Source organism: Piliocolobus tephrosceles, chromosome 5, assembly GCF_002776525.5.
Source record: "Piliocolobus tephrosceles isolate RC106 chromosome 5, ASM277652v3, whole genome shotgun sequence".
Lineage (NCBI taxonomy): Eukaryota > Metazoa > Chordata > Mammalia > Primates > Cercopithecidae > Piliocolobus > Piliocolobus tephrosceles.
The window spans coordinates 127077978-127096731 of NC_045438.1; positions in this window are offsets into that span (position 1 = coordinate 127077978).

Here is an 18754-nt window from a genome sequence, read left to right on the forward strand (position 1 = left end):
ATCCAATCCCCACAACAAGCCTATAGAGAGGGTACTATCTTTGTCTCCATTGTACAGAGGAGGAAACTGAGGCACAGAGGGGTTGAGTAGCTTGCCCAATGTCACACTGCTAGGAAGGACAGAGCTGAAATTTGAGCCCAGGCAGCCTGCTGCTGTTCCCTGGGGCCCTCCCTGCTCCTGGCTCTGCCGAGAAGTTAAGCTGTGTTGCTGGGGGGCAGATGGCTCCATGGAAGGGGCAAGTCCCCTTCCCAGTCCAGGTCCCAGTTTCCAACACGGTGGGACCCGGCAAATTCTGCAGGAGGCTGCCGTGCCAGGAGACAGCAGCATGGCTTTGGAGACGGCCTGTTTGGACCTGGCTCCACCCCTCACTCGCAGTGCGAACCTCCCGGGTGTATTTCTCAATTTTGTGGAGCCGGTCTCCTCAACGTGGGAGAGGCCTATTCCGTTGGGCGTCGGGAGGTTCAACATTCTCAGCTGTGGGAGGCGACTGGCGTGAGTGGCCTTTCGAGAAGGCTGGTTCCCTCTCACTGTGTGAGCTGGGCCTGTCCTGGAGTCCCCTTACCCTAGGGAGGAGGAAGCTCAGTGCTCTGGAGCACATGTTTACTCCTGATCTGGGCCGGGGGTTTTGAAGGAGGATGGCTGCAAAGGCCAAGATCCAAGATGCTCAGTGATCATTTGTGTCATGATTATGGAAGGGCAGCTAGCTTCAGGCCAGGGCGGCGAGTGCTATTCCAGCTGAGGCTCTGGAGCAGGCTGGGCTCGGGCACTGGGCTGGGTGGTGGGGCTGCCACCAACTCTGCGCCCCTCAGGCACCTTCACTGGTAGGTCCTAGGAAAGGGGTGGGGAACAGAGGGGGCTGCCTCCTAATGAACAATTAGTGTCTGCTGCGTGGCTAATCATGTGGTTCCGTGTAATTAAGAAGTTAATTAGTGCTGTGTCAATTAAGGTTTAATTAGTCCCCTCTTCAGAGAAGCCTGAAAGACCTTCCTGCTGGAAGCTTCTGGAATGGAAGGTGGGGGAGTGGGAGGCAGATGGAAGAGGGAACAGTGGGTGTGGAGGGGGCCCCACTTCCTCTTGTGCCCCTCCCAGTTCTGGGATCAGTGACTTGCTGCCCCCAGCCCCACCCGACTGGACCTGGTCATGAGGACTTCGGGGCCCTGCAAGGCTGTCTTGTACCACCAGGGCTTGCTCACCCCGGGGTGATGCTATCCTGTGGTGCTCTCGTGGAAGGCCCTCTTAAGCCACTGCACCCTGTTCTCTACGTCTGCTTTTGGATAACTTTCTTTTTTTTTTCTTTTTTTGAGACGAAGTTTCACTCTTGTTGCCCAGGCTGGAGTGCAGTGGCGCGATCTCGGCTCACTGCAACCTCCACCTCCCAGATTCAAGCGATTCTCCTGCCTCAGCCTCCTGAGTAGCTGGGATTATAGGCATGAGCCCCCATGCCCAGTTAATTTTGTATTTTTAGTAGAGACAGGATTTCTCCATGTTGGTCAGGCTGGTCTCTAACTCCCGACCTCAGGTGATCCGCCCACCTCGGCCTCCTAAAGTGCTGGGATTACAGGCGTGAGCCACCATGCCTGGCCGTCCCTACTCTTTTTACCACTCCCTTCATCCATGATGGACATCATTGAATGTACAACTTCCAAGCACATCTTGGATCATTTCTTTAGGACATGACTATGAGAAAAGATGAGGTGTTTGGTTTGATCTTCTGCTAACCCCCCTCTGCCCTTGCTATCTAATCAGAGTTGCTTGGGGCCATCGCTGCCCTGATGGCCTCTTTTCTCTAGTGTCTGTTCACCCTACTGCAGCTGCCATATGCCTGCTTCCTCTGCCTTTCATCTTTTTACTCTTGATGCTATTATGAGCACCAATTGACTTCACCTTCCAGGAAGTTCTGACCTGGACAGTTCCCTGGTGCTTCCGCGAGGAAACCCACAATCCTTGGTGGTCCCTCTGTCGCATCCCCAGCCGTTGGCTGCTTCTCTGAGTTCCCCCAATCATTCAGCTGGACAAGGCTCCTCTCCTGCCCAGAGGTGCCATCTCTGACCTTCTGCGACTGCTTATGTTGGATTTTCCTCCGAACTTCAAATTTCCCAAACCAAACACCAGCTGCTCTGTGAAACTTTTCCTGATTCCCTCCACTCAGAGGGATAGTTCCAACTTCAGAGCAACAAAGGAGGAAGGAGGCTGGTAGAGATTATGCCTCCTGCCTGACCTCCTGCCAGGTGTGGGCAGGATGGTATTGCTGGGCCATGGCAGTGTGTGGTCAGAGAGGGTTGCGCAGTAAGTCCCGTACTCTCTGAATGGAGGGAGGCACTCAGCACCGTCACTCTGGCCCGGAGCCATCCTTGCACTTCAGCAATCATTTCTAAGCCAGGCCCTGACCTAGGTCAGGAGACAGACAGATAAATAAGACTAACCCTTACCTATAGTTTAGTAAACAACCCCTTAGGAAGCAACGTGGGGAGTGCCTGGGGCTCCTGGGAATGCAAAGGAGAGGCGCCCAGCACGACCTCCAAGGTGGGCACTACTGGTGGTGACTGGCACGAGCCTTCGTCTCCCTCCTTCCATCCCCCAACCCCGAAGGGGTAGCAGGAAGACCCACTGGGGAAAGGAAGCAGAGAGATTTGGCTGGAGGAGGGAGGAAACGAAATGGAGAACAGAGATAATTGTTCCCATTTGGCAACTTTTTCTAATTAGGGACCAATTATGTCCTTGGGTACCTAATTGGGGACCTGGTAGATTCTCTAATTTGCTAGGTAATTACTGGCCAGTAATTCTACCAGCATGAAATTTGGGGAAAAAATATGTGATCACAACAATTGGATTTTCTCTGTTTCAGACACTTTGCCCAGAAGACAAGCTGGGTTCTCTGAGCTCTCTTTTGCCTCTGTTAACACCGCCTCCTGCCACCTGTCCCTCCTCAGGCTTACACTGGGCTGTGTGCCCTTCCTGGTCACTGAGTTCCAGGAGCTGGCAATCTAGCTGGAAACCATCCGCCAATACCACAGGAATATGGGGACATCTGTGTTTTTGTCTCCCTCGAATTCATCCAGCTTTTGGTAACATGGAATTACTAGGTGTGGGAAACTGTTCTAAGTAACACATACACAGGCACAGACAGTTTTATTAAATTCCACAACCCACTGATATGGGCATCATTGTTAATCCCATTTTACAGATGAGAAAACTGAGGTACTAAGAGGTCAAGTTAAATATAGGAATTTACCCTAAAGAAATGATCCAAGATGTGCTTGAAGGTTTTATGTTCAAGGATGTCCGTCATGGTGTCATTTATAATGTCCAACACAAGCGGAGCTGGGCCAGATAGTCCGAACTTGAGTGCTCATGCGCTATTCCATATCGCACCTTTCCATTAAATTGCTCTGCCTCAGTTCTTCTCTGTGAAATCATCCCTAACCACAATGCAATGCCACCTTACTCCTGCAAGAATGGCCGTTATCGAAAAATTACAAAATAATCAATGCTGGTGTGGATGTGGTGAAAAGGGAACATTTTTACCCTGTGGGTGAGAATGTAAACTAGTACAACCACTATGGAAAACGGTGTGGAGATTCCTTAAAGAACTAAAAGAACTGGCTGGGTGAGGTGGCTCACGCCTGTAATCCCAGCATTTTGGGAGGCTGAGGTGGGTGGATCACGAGGTCAGAAGATTGAGACCGTCCTGGCTAACATGGTGAAACCCTGTCTCTACTAAAAATACAAAAAATTAGCTGGGCGTGGTGGCACATGCCTGTAATCCCAGCTGCTCGGGAGGCTTGAACCTGGGAGGCAGAGGTTGCAGTGAGCGGAAACGGTGCCACTGCACTCCAGCCTGAGCCACAAAGCGAGACTCCGTCTCAAAAACAAACAAACAAACAAACAAACAAACAAACAAACAAAACTAAAAGAACTACCATTTCATCCAGCAATCCCACTCCTGAATATCTACCCAGAGGAAAAGAAGTCATTATATGAAAAAGATACTTGGATACACATGTTTATAGCAGCACAATTCACAATTGCAAAAATGTGGAACCTGCCCAAATGCCCATTGGTAAACGAGTGGATAAAGAAACTGTGGGACATACATATATATATATATATACACATACACACACACACACACATACATATGTATATAAATATATATATATATGATGGAATACTACTCACCCATAAAAAGGAATGAATTAATGGCATTTGCAGCAACCTGGAGGGATTGGAGATTATTATTCTAAGTGAAGTAACTCAGGAATGGAAAATCAAACATTGTATGTTCTCACTTATAAGTAGGAGCTAAGCTATGAGGATGCAAAGGCAAAAGAATGATACAATGGACTTTGAGGACTCTGGGGAAAGGGTGGAGGGGATGAGGGATAAAAGAATACAAATTGGTTCAGTGTATACTGCCTGGGTGATGGGTGCACCAAAATCTCACAAATCACCACTAAAGAATTTACTCATGTAACCAAATACCACCTGTTCTCCAAAAACCTATGGAAATAAATTTTTCTGTTTTTTTTTTTTTTTAAAAAAAGAACTAAAAGCAAGCTATGTGCAGAAAGAAAGAAAGAAAAAATTATACTTCATAAAAAATAAAATAAAATGGCTTTATTGAGATATAAAGCCATTTATTGCACATATTTAAGTATACAATTTGATAAGATTTGATGTACGTATCCACCCGTGAAGCCATCACCACAGTCAAGATAGTGAACATACCCATTACCTCCAAAAGGTTCCTTGTGATCCTTTGTGGTCCCTCCCTTATGTTTCTCCCTACCCCACCTCCAACCCCAGGCAACCACTGATGTGCTTTCTGTGCAATAGATTAGTTTGTACTGTTTAGAATTTCACAAAACTGGAATCATAGAGAATGCACCTCTTTTTCTCTGGTTTCCTTCAGTAGGCATAATTAGTTTCATCTGTGAATCTAATGAGATGCATAACTGAGACACATTCATGTTGTTGCATGTATCAGTATTTCTTTCCCTTTTAATGGCTATGTAATACTATTCCACTGTATGGATATACCACAATTTGCTTATTCATTCAAATGTAAAGATATTGGGCTGTTTAGAAGTTTGACTATCATAAATAACACTGCCATAAACATTTGTCTACAAATATTTATAGGGATAAGTGCTTTCATTTCTCTTCAGTAAATACCTAGGAGTAGAATGGGGGTCATGAGGTGGGTGTATGTTCAACTTTTTAAGAAATTGTTGGCCGGGCACAGTGGCTCACACCTGTAATCCCAGCACTTTGGGAGCCTGAGGCAGGTGGATCATGAGGTCAAGAGATTGATATCATCCTGGCCAACCTGGGGAAACCCTGTTCCTACTAAAAATACAAAAAAAGTAGCTGGGCATGGTGGCACGTGCCTGTCATCCCACCTACTTGGGAGACTGAGGCAGGAGAATCACTTGAACCTGGGAGGCAGAGGTTGCAGTGAGGTGAGACTGCGCCACTGCACTCCAGCCTGGCAACAGGGCGAGACTCTGTCTCAAAAAAAAAAAAAGAAAAGAAAGAAAGAAATGCCAAAATGTTTTCAAAGTGATCATATCATTTTACATTCCCACTAGCAATATATGAGAATTCCAATTCTTCCACAGCCTCAATAATATTTGGTGTGGTCAGTATCTCATGGTGGGTTTAATTATAATTTCCCTTATAACTAATGATGTCGAACGTCTTTTCCTATGTTTATTTGCCATTTGTATTTTTTCTTTGCTGAAGTGTCCAGTTCTTTTGCCAGTTTTGTTGGGTTGCTTGTTTTCTTTATTGAGTTTTGAGAGTTCCTAATGCATTCTTGATACAAATCTTTTATCAGATATCAAATTCTTTACCACTTTCCTGGTAAGGAGTTTAGAGAGTTCCTCTATTCGTCTCGCAGAGAAACTAATGCTAAGGGAAGGAAGCACATCAGTCAATACATTTCTAGCTAAAAATAATAGAAAACCCAACTAAAGTGGCTTAAGAATGATTCTGTAACAGGATGTTCAGAGACAGTGTGGTTCCAGGGTTGGTTAATTCAGTATTGGAGATGTCATAAGGAGTAGATAGTTTTCTTCTTTCCACTCTGGAGTCCTTGGGAGCTTTTCCTGACCTCTTAGACTGGCTCCCTTCAATAGGCCCAAGGTGGCTCTTCTTTTTTTAATTCAAATATTTATTGAGCAGGTAAGGAGATACAAAGGTGATTTAAAGCATGGTCAGAGGTGAGGCAAATGCACAAGTAATAGAAAGCAAAGGGCAAGGTTCACTGAATCACAGCAGTCAGAGAAAGTGCTTTTGGGAACCAAGAGTGAGATTGTTTCCAGCCTGAGGAGCCATGGTGGCAAATCAGAAAAAGGGATTGAGATTAAAACAGAAGACTGCAGTCTGGATTGTTGGTGACACTCAGTATGGACTATATTTGTCTCTCCTTTTCCTGTCTCCCCATCTTTGGGCTTAATTAAAAAACAGCCCGTGACTTATGTTTTCATTCTCTTGACAGTGTCTTTTGGAGAATAGAAGTTCTTAATTTTGATAAAGTTGAATCCATCAATTTTTTAAAAAGATCTATGCTTTTGTTGTTCCATCTAAGAAATATGTAGCAAACCCAAAGTCACAAATATTTTTCTCCTTTGCTTCTTCTGGAAGTTTTATAGTTTTAGATTTTGCACTTAGGCCTATGGTCCATTTTAAGTTAATTTTTGCATATGGTGCAAAGTATGGTTCTTTTTTTTTTTTTTGCAGATGGATAATCAATTGTTCTAGGACCATTTGTTGAAAAGATTATCTTGCTCCATTAAATCATCTTGTCACCTTTGTTGAAAATATATTGATCAAGGCCGGGTGCGGTGGCTCATGCCTGCAGTCCCAGCACTTTGTGAGGCTGAGGCTGATGGATCAGTTGGGGTCAGGAGTTCAAGACCAGCCTGGCCAACATAGTGAAACCCCGTCTCTACTAAAAATACAAAACAATTGGCCAGGCGTGGTGGCTCACACCTGTAATCCCAGCACTTCGGGAGGCCAAGGCGGGTGGATCATCTGAGGTCAGGAGTTCGAGACCAGCCTGGCCAACCTGGTGAAACCCTGTCTCTGCTAAAAATACAAAAATTAGCTGGGCATGGTGGTGGGTGCCTGTAATCCCAGCTACTCAGGAGGATGAGGCAGGAGAATTACTTGAACCCAGGAGGCGGAGGTTGCAGTGAGCCGAGATCACACCATTGCACTCCAGCCTGGGTGACAGAGCGAGACTCTGTCTCAAGAAAATATGTATATATACAAAAAATTAGCCAGGCGTGGTGGTGCACCTGTATTCCCAGCTATTTGGGAGGCTGAGGCAGGAGAATCACTTGAACCTGGGAGGCAGAGGTTATAGTGAGCCAAGATGGCACCACTGCACTCCAATCTGGGCAACAGAGTGAGACGCTATCTCAAAATAATAATAATAATAATAATAATAATAAAAGAAAATAAATTGATCATATATGTATGGGTCCATTGCTGGACTTTCTATTTTGCAAATCTATTTGTTTGTCTTGATTACTGTAGCTTTATAAATCACGTAGTATCAGTCTTCCAAACTTTTTCCTTTTTAGAGTATTTTGGCTCTTCCAGATCCTTTTTCTCGCCATATAAATTTTAGAATCAGCTTATTGATTTCCACGTAAAATCCTGCTGGATTCTGACAGGGATTGCACTGAATCTACAGGTCAATTTTGGACAGAATTGACATTTTCACAATATTGATTTTTTTGATTAATAAACACAGTATATCTTTCCATTTCTTACTTAATTCCGCTCAGCAATATATTTTAATTTTCCAGTGTACCCAGTCTTACACATCTTTTGTGAGATTTATTCCTAAGTATTTAATAGTGTTTGATACTATTGTAAATGTTTTTACAGGTAATTTTGGATTGATTAGCAGTTTATACATTTTATCGATTTTTCTCAAAGAATAGGCTTTTGGTTTCATTCATTTGGTTTATTGTTAGTCTGTTTTCTATTTCATTGATTTCTGCTCTGTTCTTCAATATTTGTTTTTCTGCTTATTTGGGGGTTTATTTGCTTTTCTTTTGCTAGTTTTGTCAGGTAGAGGTTTTGATCATTGGTTTGAAGCCTTTCTTTCTTTCTTTCTTTTTTTTTTTTGAGACGGAGTCTCGCTCTGTCGCCCAGGCTGGAGTGCAGTGGCCGATCTCAGCTCACTGCAAGCTCCGCCTCCCGGGTTTATACCATTCTCCTGCCTCAGCCTCCGGAGTAGCTGGGACTACAGGAGCCCGCCACCTCACCCGGCTAGTTTTTTGTATTTTTAGTAGAGGCGGGGTTTCACCGTGTTAGCCAGGATGGTCTCAATCTGCTGACCTCGTGATCCGCCCGTCTCGGCCTCCCAAAGTGCTGGGATTACAGGCTTGAGCCACCGCGCCCGGCTCTTTCTTTTTTTTTAATAAAAAGATTCTGTGGTACAAATCTCCCTCTACTGTTTTAGCTGCAACCTACAGTATTTATTTATTTATTTATTTTGAGACGAAGTCTCGCTCTGCTGCCCAGGCTAGAGTGCAATGGCACGATCTCATCTCACTGCAACCTCCACTTCCCAGGTTCAGGCGATTCTCCTCTCTCAGCCTCCCAAGTAGCTGGAATTACAGGTGCATGCCAGCACTCCCGGCTAATTTTTGTATTTTTAGTAGAGATGGGGTTTCACCATGTTGGCCAGGCTGGTCTCGGACTCCTGACCTCAAGTGATCCACCCGCCTCGGCTTCCCAAAGTGCTGGGATTACAGGCATGAGCCACCGCGCCTGGCTGCAACCTACAAATTTTGATATGCTGTGCTTTGCTTTCATTTTCATTCTGCCCAAAATATGTCTTGGCGTGTGGTGGTGGTGGGGGTAGAAAGTCATCAAAGGGCTTCCCTTGTGTAACCCTGCGCTGGCACCCCAGGCTGCCCCTCCTCTGCAGGGCTCCCACTTTCTCCTTCCCTTCCCTGCAGCTGGATGCTGGGGCTTTGGCAGCAACACTGCCGCCCCAGGCTGGATCTGGAGACGGCAAAACAACAGGGTGACCCCAACTGGGAATGTGTATGGTAAGGACATTTCAGAAGATGGGCTCACGTGGGACTTTGAGGAATGTGCAGACACTGTCGTCACTCAGGGGCTCCGAGCTTCCAGAACTGGGATGTCAACAGGCTTCATGAAAATGCTTCTGGTGGCCTTCATGCTTTGCAAGGCAGAGGATGTAATGGGGCCCCGTCTTAGTCCATATGGGCTGCTGTAACAAATGAGTGGCTTATAAACAACAGAAATTTATTCCTCACAGTTCTGGAGGCTGGAAGTCTGAGGTCTAGTGTCAGCATAGCCAGGTTCTGCTGAGGACTGTTTTCCCAGTTGCAGATGGCTGTCTCTCACTGTATCCTCATGTGGTGGAAAGCAGAGAGTTTGCTCTCTTCCTCTTTTTATAAGGACGCTCATCCCATCATAGCGATCCACCCTCATGACCTAATTACCTCCTGAAGGCCCCACCTCCTAATAGCATCCTATGATGGCTTAGTGTGTCAACATATGAATTTTGAGGGGACACAAACATGTGCACCGCAGGTCAGTTGGCCATTGTGTCTGTCATTTGCCTATGTGTCCTCAGACCCATTCCTTGCCCTTTGTCTGCTATGCTCTGCACCACAGGGATGATGGCCCTTGCAGCCTCCGTTTCTCAGGCTCCTATTTCAGCTGGTTTCCATCTGAGTTCAGCCAGTGGGGCCACTGGAGGGAGTTCACAAGCTAGAAGGAAGGGAGAAGCCAGGGCATTTGTCTCCCTTTCTCTGCCTTGGGTGGGCTCTCCAGAAGCAACTGTCTCCTCTGCGGCTCCAGCTTCCCCAGACCGCCCTCCACAATCACAGCTTCTGCTGGGCAGCCCCCTCACCACTGTGATTTTAGCTCTTTCCACATGGTTCTGGTTTCTGGGCTCTGGTAACACCTAACACTACCTCCTCCTATTTTCTCTCTATCCCTTGCTGGTATTGCTAATCTCTGGGGTGCCTCATCATACCATTGGCATAGGTTACAATAGGAATGTAACCTATTCCCCCATGTTAACAACCTCCCCCCCCCCCCCCCCCCCCCCCCCACAATTTGGAATACTCTGAATTGTCCTAACTGGCTCCAACTGATAGATTCATCATCCAAAATGGAATACCCTCTTTGGCTGGAGTTTTAGGACAAGATTCCCAAGAGGTGGCAGGCCTCCTTTATGGCTCAGCCACCCACCTGTGGTCCAAACTCAAGGTATTATCAAGTTCAGGATGTCACATTGTCCTACTTCAAGGGTCACCATTCACATAGAATTGAAGCCCTTCTCTCGGTAGCAGGGTTGCTTTCACTCAATATACTGCAAGATGCAAGGCAGCTTTAGTAGAAAAGAATCACTTGGGGCTGGGCGTGGTGGTTTACGCCTGTAATCCCAGCACTTTGGGAGGCCAAGGTGGGCAGATCACCTGAGGTCAGGAGTTCGAGACCAGCCTGGCCAACATGGTGAAACCCTGTCTCTACTAAAAATACCAAAATTAGCCAGGTGTGGTGGCAGGTACTTGTAATCCCAGCTTCTCGGGAGGCTGAGGCTGGAGAATCACTTGAACACAGGAGGTGGAGGTTGCAGTGAGCCAAGATGGCGCCACTGCACTCTAGCCTGGGGGACAAGAGTGAAATTCCATCTCAAAATAAATAAATAAATAAATAACTTGGGGCCTCTGCGTTTAGGGGAACGAGATGTGTATTGAGCATCTGTTTTTGTTTTGTCCTCTCAATGCTTCCCTGCTTCTTCTAGAACAGTATACCCCACACTTTGGGAACTGCTCCTCTTCCCCTCCATGTGGTTCTGATGAAGTCATCAATTACCAAAGCTCCTTCTCCAACAGAGGTAAACAGATGACCCAGGCTGTTTACCTCTGGATCAATCTATCCAATGCAACACTGATCCATCCAGAGGATGGGCATGTGATCCCAGAGAGCCATCCAGTGTCCTGTCCTGGGATTGAGAAACTATGCAGAGGGTCCTTTCTCTCACCAGGGTTGCCAGTATCTCTGGTTTCTGTTCACCTCATTTTCTCCCCACTCACCAATGTGGAGGAGATCTATCTTCAATAGGAGACATTGAGGCCATCACACAGGGAATCTCAGAGTTGAGACAGAAGGAAGAAGACAAAGAGAGAATCCTAGTGGCACTGGGTCCCCAGCTCCAATCCTGATTCCTGAAGCTCTTTCTTTAATTTTACAAATACCAGAGTGTTCCTTCTAGCCATGAGAGCCAATAAATTCCTTTTGTGCTTAAGTTGGTTTGCACAGGATTTCTGTCACTAACATGGTAGACACAGAACTCTCTGAATTCCTTACCAGGAAAGTGAGACTTTAGGGCAACCCCTCCATTCGTCTCACAGATAAACTAATGCCAAGAGAAGGAAGGGCATCAGTCAGTACGTTTCTAGCTACAAATAGTAGAAAACCCAATTACAGTGACTTAAGAATGATTCTATCCCAGGAAGTTCACAGATAGTGTAGCTCCAGCGTTGGTTAATTCAGGGGTGAAGATGTCATAAGGAGTAGATAGCTTTCTGCTTTCCACTCTGGAGTCCTTGGGAGTTTATCTTGACCTCCTAGACTGGCTGCCTTCAATAGGTCCAAGGCGGCTTGTTCTGTCTGGGTTACGGACAACAACTACTTAGGGCAGAAATGGGAATGTCCCTGCCTGATGTCCTAGAAGCTTCTGGAGAGTTTTACTCTTATGTTTCATCGGCTAGGATGTTGTCATATGCTCATTCCTAAACCAGGCACTGACGGCGGGGGGGTGGTGAGACCACCATGGTTGGCTTAGGCAATCATGATTCATCCCCTGGAGCTGGGGTCTGCTCTCTTTGAATCTCATGGCTACTTGGAGAAGAGTAAATTAAATGAAGCGTTTGTTAAAAAAAAAAAGGAAGAAGGTGAGGCACAGTGGCTCGTACCTATAATCCCGGCACTGTGGGAGGCTGAGGTGGGAGGATCACTTGTGCCCAGGAGTTCAAGACTAGCCTGGACAACATAATGAGACTCTGTCTCTACAAAATATAAAAAAATAGCTGGGTGTGATGGTGCACGCCTTAGTCTCAGCTACTTGGGAGGCTGAGGTGGGAGGATCACTTGAGCCTGGGAGGTTGAGGCTGCAGCATCACTGCACTCCAGCATGAGGAACAGAGAGAGATTTTTGTCTCAAAAAGAAAAAAAAAAAAAAAAAAAAGAAGAGGCAAATGGCTGTTGGGTAGTGTAGTTGAGACATCTAGCTGTCCCCTCATATCTAATCACCCTGTGTCCCCACCCAAAATCTCATCTTGAATTGTAATCCCCACCGTCCCTATAATCTCCAGGTGTCAAGGGTGGGGCCAGGTGGAGTCAATTGGATCATGGGGGCAGTTTCTCCCGTGCTATTCTCGTGATAGTGAGTGAGTCTCCCGAGAGCTGACGATGAACATATAAACATCTGGCATTTCCCCTGCTTGCACTCACTCTGTCCTACCGCCCTGTGAAGAAGGTGCCTGCTTCTCCTTTGCCTTCTGCCATGATTGTAAGTTTCCTGAGGCCTCCCCAGCAATGCAGAACTGTGAATCAATTATCCTTTAAAAATCTTTTCTTTATAAATTACCCGGTCTCAGGTGTTTCTTCACAGCAGTGTGAGAATGGACTAATACACCTCCCTTGCAGCTGAATGTGGCCATGTGACTGAGTTCTGGCTAATGGGAAGCTCACAGAACTTTCACACAGTGGCTTCCAGAAATCTTCTTGAAGAGGACTCTGACATGAACCCTCTAAACAGGACAGGGGCTGAAACGCACCTTCTCTATGTGGTTTGTTCCCATGTTCACCTCACACTGAAGCTTGTCCCCTGTGGCTGGCCTGGGTAGCAGAGTCCAGGGGAGACGAGGTGGGGAGGAGTTCTGTGGCAGACCCTGGGGCTGAGTCCCTAAAGCTCGCTCCTTTCTCCCTGCCCAACAGTGAGTTGGGTTCATCTCACCATCAGTCATCACTCCCCTTGGTGGGTGAGGGCAGGTTCTGCTAATGCCTACCTGTTCGCTGGTCCTTCTCAGGGAGGAGCACCCTGGCCCCCTTCTGCCTCTGGGGGCTTTTCTTCCACAGCCCAGCAGGGTAGGAGCGCCGGAGAACACTCCCCGCTGGGAACAGTCCTCAACTGGTGACCATGGGTTTGCTGTGCAAATATCACAGTTCCCTCAGAAGCACATGTCCAGTTGCCCACAGTGGTAACCAGCTTGATAACACTCCTCACTCCCTTACTGGTGTTTTCTGGAACCCCCTCCTAAGCAAACTGTTTGCACTTCAATTCTTGTCTAGAGTCAGCTTCTGGAGGAGTCCGACCTAAGATGGAATATGATCCAATCTGGGCAAAGATGTAAGTAGAAGCCTGTTGGGGCTTCTGGAAATTGTTCCCTCCCTGCTCTGGTAAAAGGTAAGGAAGGAGAAGGCCCCCTTTTCCACCTGCACTTCTTTTTTTTTTTTTTTTTTTTTTTTGAGACAGAGTCTTGCTTGTCGTTCAGGCTGGAGTGCAGTGGTATGATCTTGGCTCCCTTCAACCTCTGCTGGGTTCAAGGGATTCTTGTACCTCAGCATCCCAAGTAGCCGGGATTATAGGCGTGCACCCCTATGCCCAACTAATTTTTTGTATTTTTAGTAGAGACAGGATTTCGCCATGTTGCCCAGGCTGGTCTCGAACTCATGAGCTCAGGCAATCCACCCGCCTCGGCCTCCCAAAGTGCTAGGATTACAAGCATGAGCCACCGCGCCCAGCCCACCTGCTCTTTTTGTTCTCGAGGGATGTCATGTGTAAAGACACAATGCTTGGGGCTGCAGTAGCTATTTTGTGACTAGGAGGGGAGCCATGGACAACATTCTGGGCATGACGGAGCAGAAGGATGGAAGCCAGGATCCTTGATGGTGTCTTTGAGCTTCCTGATCAGCTCAGGGCTCACCCATTTCTGCATTTCTAGTTAAGGAGACGATAGACGTCCTTACAGTTGAAGCCACATTTATTTGGGTCCTTTGTGGCTTGCTGCGGAACACATCAATATTGATACAAGCCTTGTCCCAGAGGTGTTACCTTTGAAATCAGGTCCTCCCACTACTACCTTGAGCCCTTGGGGTAGAGCAGGAGGCAGAGGGGGCACAGGCTTGAACTCCACAGGTGGCTGAGGGCCAGGGGTCCTGGATGGGAGAGGAACATGGGGGCAGCTGGGGTCTGGGGTCCCAAGGACAGGGTATGGGGAGGGCAGGAAGGTAAATCCTCCATTAATCCGGGCCAGGAGGAGCGTTGTTATTGTTATTATCATGAAGCATCTCGAGGCTCACACTCGTCCTGGCTTGGCTGGGCCCCCCTAATGGTCCCATAAATCCCAGCCATAAAGAGTAATGGGGGGAGACAAATGAGATAATTAGGAATAAATCTCAGCACGGTCTCTATTCATCAGCGTCCCTAGAACTGGCCAATCTTCCGAGCCATTAGCCAGGTCCTAATTAATGCTGAGCTGCCCAGCTCTGGGAGTCTCCATGCCCGGGAGGGACCTGGGCTAAGGGGCACCACGGCCCCACGGCCCACAGCGGGCGACCTTGGGAGGGGCTGGGGGTTGTGTGCCTGCAGCCTGCTGCTTCACCTTTCCATCTCCGAGGGCCTTACTTTGGCTGCACTCTCCTGTCTGCCTCCTTGTCTCTGTCTCCTTTTCTTCATCTTACTCCACCTCCCCGACTACCTTCAATCCTGTGTTTCTCTCTTATCAGATGGCCGCAGTCTATGTTGTTAGCTATGGAAGGTCTGAGTTAGAAGGAATTGTGGGGGCCACCTGTAAAAACTCTCCACCACCTGTCCTTTCTGCCACCCTGTCAATACCTGGGCAGGGACCTAATCTACACCCGCTCTCCCAGAATAGTCCTTAGAACAGGAATGGCCCCCACCCTGCCCACCGCTGTGGCGGTCCATCCTCCCTGGGGCAGTTCTTGCTAGCAGAGTGTTCTCTCCTTCCTGGGGCTGGGAATGGCCTTTCTGTTATGCCTGGTTCTCGGTCTTATCCCTACCTGCTGGAGGCTGAAAACAAGCTGCGCTCTCCTCTCCAAGCTCCAGGTGCTTGAAGGCCATTCTTGCCTTCTCTTCTCCAGCTAAATGTGCTGAGCTGCACCTGACAACTTGAGGTTTCCAGCTGGGTCTCCTCTACTCAGGGACTTCTCTGTAACACCCGTGGTAGTCTGACCCCACGGTAACTTCTGTTGTTTTAATCTGTTAGCTTTCCCCCTGTTTTTCTTATAGCACCCCTACCTCTTCGGGAGGCTTCCCTTCCTTGATTCTATCAGGGTCTGGAGGCGTGGCCAAGTAGCCCACTCTCCCAGGCCACAGAGGCAGCACACAATGAGGCCTGGCCAGCCGCAGCCCTCCATCCCCTGGCACCGTGATTGGCTCGGGGATGAGCCTGTTGCATGTGTGGGGCGAATCAGAGTGCCTCCCTGGCCTTTGCTATGTGGCCTCAAGGTGGTAGAACTGAGATGGTGCCAGGTGGACAGTGTGTCTACCCCTTCCCACTCCACCCGTATCTGTCTGCAGTAGGAGGAAATGTGCCCCACCCCCAGAAAGAAGCAGACCCAGATGTGGCAGGGATTGTGAATGGGAAGGTGGCTACAGCCTGGGGAAAAGCGGTGAAACCAGGTGAGAGGCAAGGAAGGGCTGGGAGATGGCTTTTCTCCAGAGGAGGCGAAAGACCTTTTCTCCAGAGGAGGCCAGCTTGGGTGATAAGAGGGCTGTGACTGCGAGTGCCATCCCATCCGCGTGTCCTCACCAGCCTAGGAAAGTCAGAGGGCAGAGGAGCATCTGCACAGAGATGACAAGGGACCAGGTCTGTGAGCTCTGTCCCCACGACCTGCTACTCCCCCACTGTGGCCTGAGCCTCCTGTCCCTGCTTCTCCCTCACCTCTCTTTGCCCAGGGTCAGCCCCAAGGACAGCTAAGCTGTTTTCCCAGCTTGGTCAACAAGTGGAGTCTCGCTGCGCCCTGCTCAGCCCCAGGAGTGTGCGTGGCAGTCAGCCTGAAAACCCCAGGGACCAGCCCCAGCCCCCACAACTGGACCATCACCCTGGGGAGCAGGTGAAGCTGTTAAGGGTGATGGCATGGGGCAGGGGTGGACCTGCTCAGCCCAGTGTCAGAGCTGCTTAGCGGTGTTCTGTCCTGGCAGCTCTGGAGCCATGGAGGCCACGGGGCCTGAAGTTCAGTTTGCCCCGCTCTGAGTATGAGAACAGGCCATGCCAGTTAAAGTTCCAAATACAGGCCGGGTGCGGTGGCTCACGCCTGTAATCCCAACACTTTGGGAGGCCAAGACGGGCAGATCACGAGGTCAGGAGATCGAGACCATCCTGGCTAACACGGTGAAACCCTGTCTCTACTAAAAATACAAAAATTAGCCGGGTGTGGTGGCGGGCACCTGTAGTCCCAGCTACACGGGAGGTTGAGGCAGGAGAATGGCGTGAGCCCGGGAGGCGGAGCTTGCAGTGAGTGGAGATTGAGCCACTGCACTCCAGTCCGGGCGACAGAGCGAGACTCTGTCTCAAAAAAAAAAAAAAAAAAAAGTTCCAAATACAGGGAGAAACCGATGGAGACTACGGAGGCCAAGGGGTCCGGCTGATTGCCCTCCCCTCACAAACCAGCCCCTAGCTCAGCTACTTGCTCTGCCGTGGGGCCACCTCTCTTAGGTTTGGCACACAAGGTCACTGAGTGGTCATGGACAGTACTGGACACAGATGACTTAACTTGGCCTCACCACCTCTCTCCCACAAGCAGGGGGTGCTCACCTTGGTTTAGACAACCCAGGGGGCGGGGGTGGCCTCTTAAGATGTCTTCCGGACAAAAGTGGCCCGATCTGCTGCTCCAAAGATGAAAGAAGACTGGAGAGAGGCAGGTGTTCCCCGGATACTGTGGCCACCATTACGGCTGCAGTCTCCCCGCTCTTCCGTCATACACACAGGGAACTAAGGCCTGGGGAGGAAACGGCCTCTTCCCGGGGGGCCCACAGCACAGCCAGGCCTAGAGCTGTCTCCTGGCTCAGCCCAGCCATTGGAAAGCAGAGCCTGGGAGCCTGTAGTGGACCACGAGGAGTGGGAAGGGCCCAGAGCCAGGGCTTGCCATTTGCTGCCCGGCAGGGATAAGGGCCACCTGGGCAAAGACAGGGAGGTGAGGAAGGCAGGGCAGGCGTGGGACGAAGCGGGAATGGACAGGCATGAGTCTCCGCAGCCCAGCCTCAGGCTGGCCAGGGGTGGCGGCGGCTACAGGCTGTGAAATGTGTGAGTGTGTGTCTGTGTGTGTGCAGATGTGGTGTGAGTGTGTGTGTGGTGTGGGTGGTAGAATGCATGAGCCTGCGGAATGTATGTGAGTATGTGACTGTATGGAGAGTCTGTGTGAGTGTTTGTGTGTGCACGTGCAGGTGTGAAGTGGTGTGTGTTTGGAGTGTCTGTGTCTGTGTGTGTGTGTGTTCGGGGGCTGGCTAAATCCTTCCCCAGTCCTGCCCCCACCCAGCTTAGCCTCTAGGGTTTCAGCCACTGTCCTAAAGAAAACAGCCTGGAGCCTGCAGCAGGAAATCGCTGTTTGGATTGCAGAGGTGCCTCTTCCTGCCACAGCCCTGCGGAGCGGGTAGGACCAGGAGCAGGCCTTCCTGCCCACCTGGACCAGATATCGAGCTGGTCAGGAGCCCCTTCACCCCCTGATCTGGCCTCCCTAACACCCCTCAGACCCCAGCCTTGAGGACTGAATGGGAAACTCTCCCACCGTTGTCTCCCCAGGGCAGTGGGAGAAGTGGATGCCCCTGAGGCTGAGTGAGCCGAGGCTGTACCCCCTCACAGAGGACAGCTGGGCAGTCCTGCCAGTGGTAGGCCCGGCAATCCCATATTCACAAACATTCTGCTGACACAGCTCATTCATGCGAAAAGGTGTGCCTCGCTCAGCCTGGTTTGTAACAAAGTGCTTGGGAGAGGACTAAGCAGAGCTGGGTGCCTGGACTGTGGCGCATCCATCCAGGGCAGCTCAGCCAGCTCTCCGTGTGCTGGGAAGGAAGCTCCCCAAGATATGGCCAGGTGGGAAAAACAGGGTACAGGACAGTGTGTACAGGATCCTCACATTTTTGTAAAAAAAGAAAACTCATACATGTAAATGCTTGTGTGTGCACAGATTAGACTTTCAAACCTTCTGTACCTTGGGCAGGCAATAACTAAAAAAAAATATTAAAATACACACAAATAGATACACGAGTGCTGTGAGGGGGCCTGGGGGCCCCTCTCCCAGCTTAATTGTGAGATCCCAGGCAGATCCCTTCCTCTCTGTGTCCTGAGCTTCTTGTGTGCTCTCAGAGGTCAGAAAACCTTGAAGATGGTGAAGTGGGGCGTGTGTGAGTGGGGATGGAGTGGGGAGGGGGTGGGGGGGGGCTAGTTCTCTCGTTGCCTCTTAGAACCTCCTCCTCCTGCTGCAAGAAACCCACTCCCAAGGCCATGGGCTGCTCCTTCCTGTGACATTCCTTAAGAGAGTTTGGATTTCATCTGGCCCTTTTCCCCAGTCTCCCCTCCTTCCTTCCAGAATCCCTTGGAGCCACTCCAAGCCTTCATTCCTGGAAGCAGTGCCCACCAATACCCCTGGGGCCCCCGTCTCAAGGCCTTCATCAGCTGAGTGTTCTCCAAGTTGCCCTAACTGTCTCAGAGCCTCTCATGCC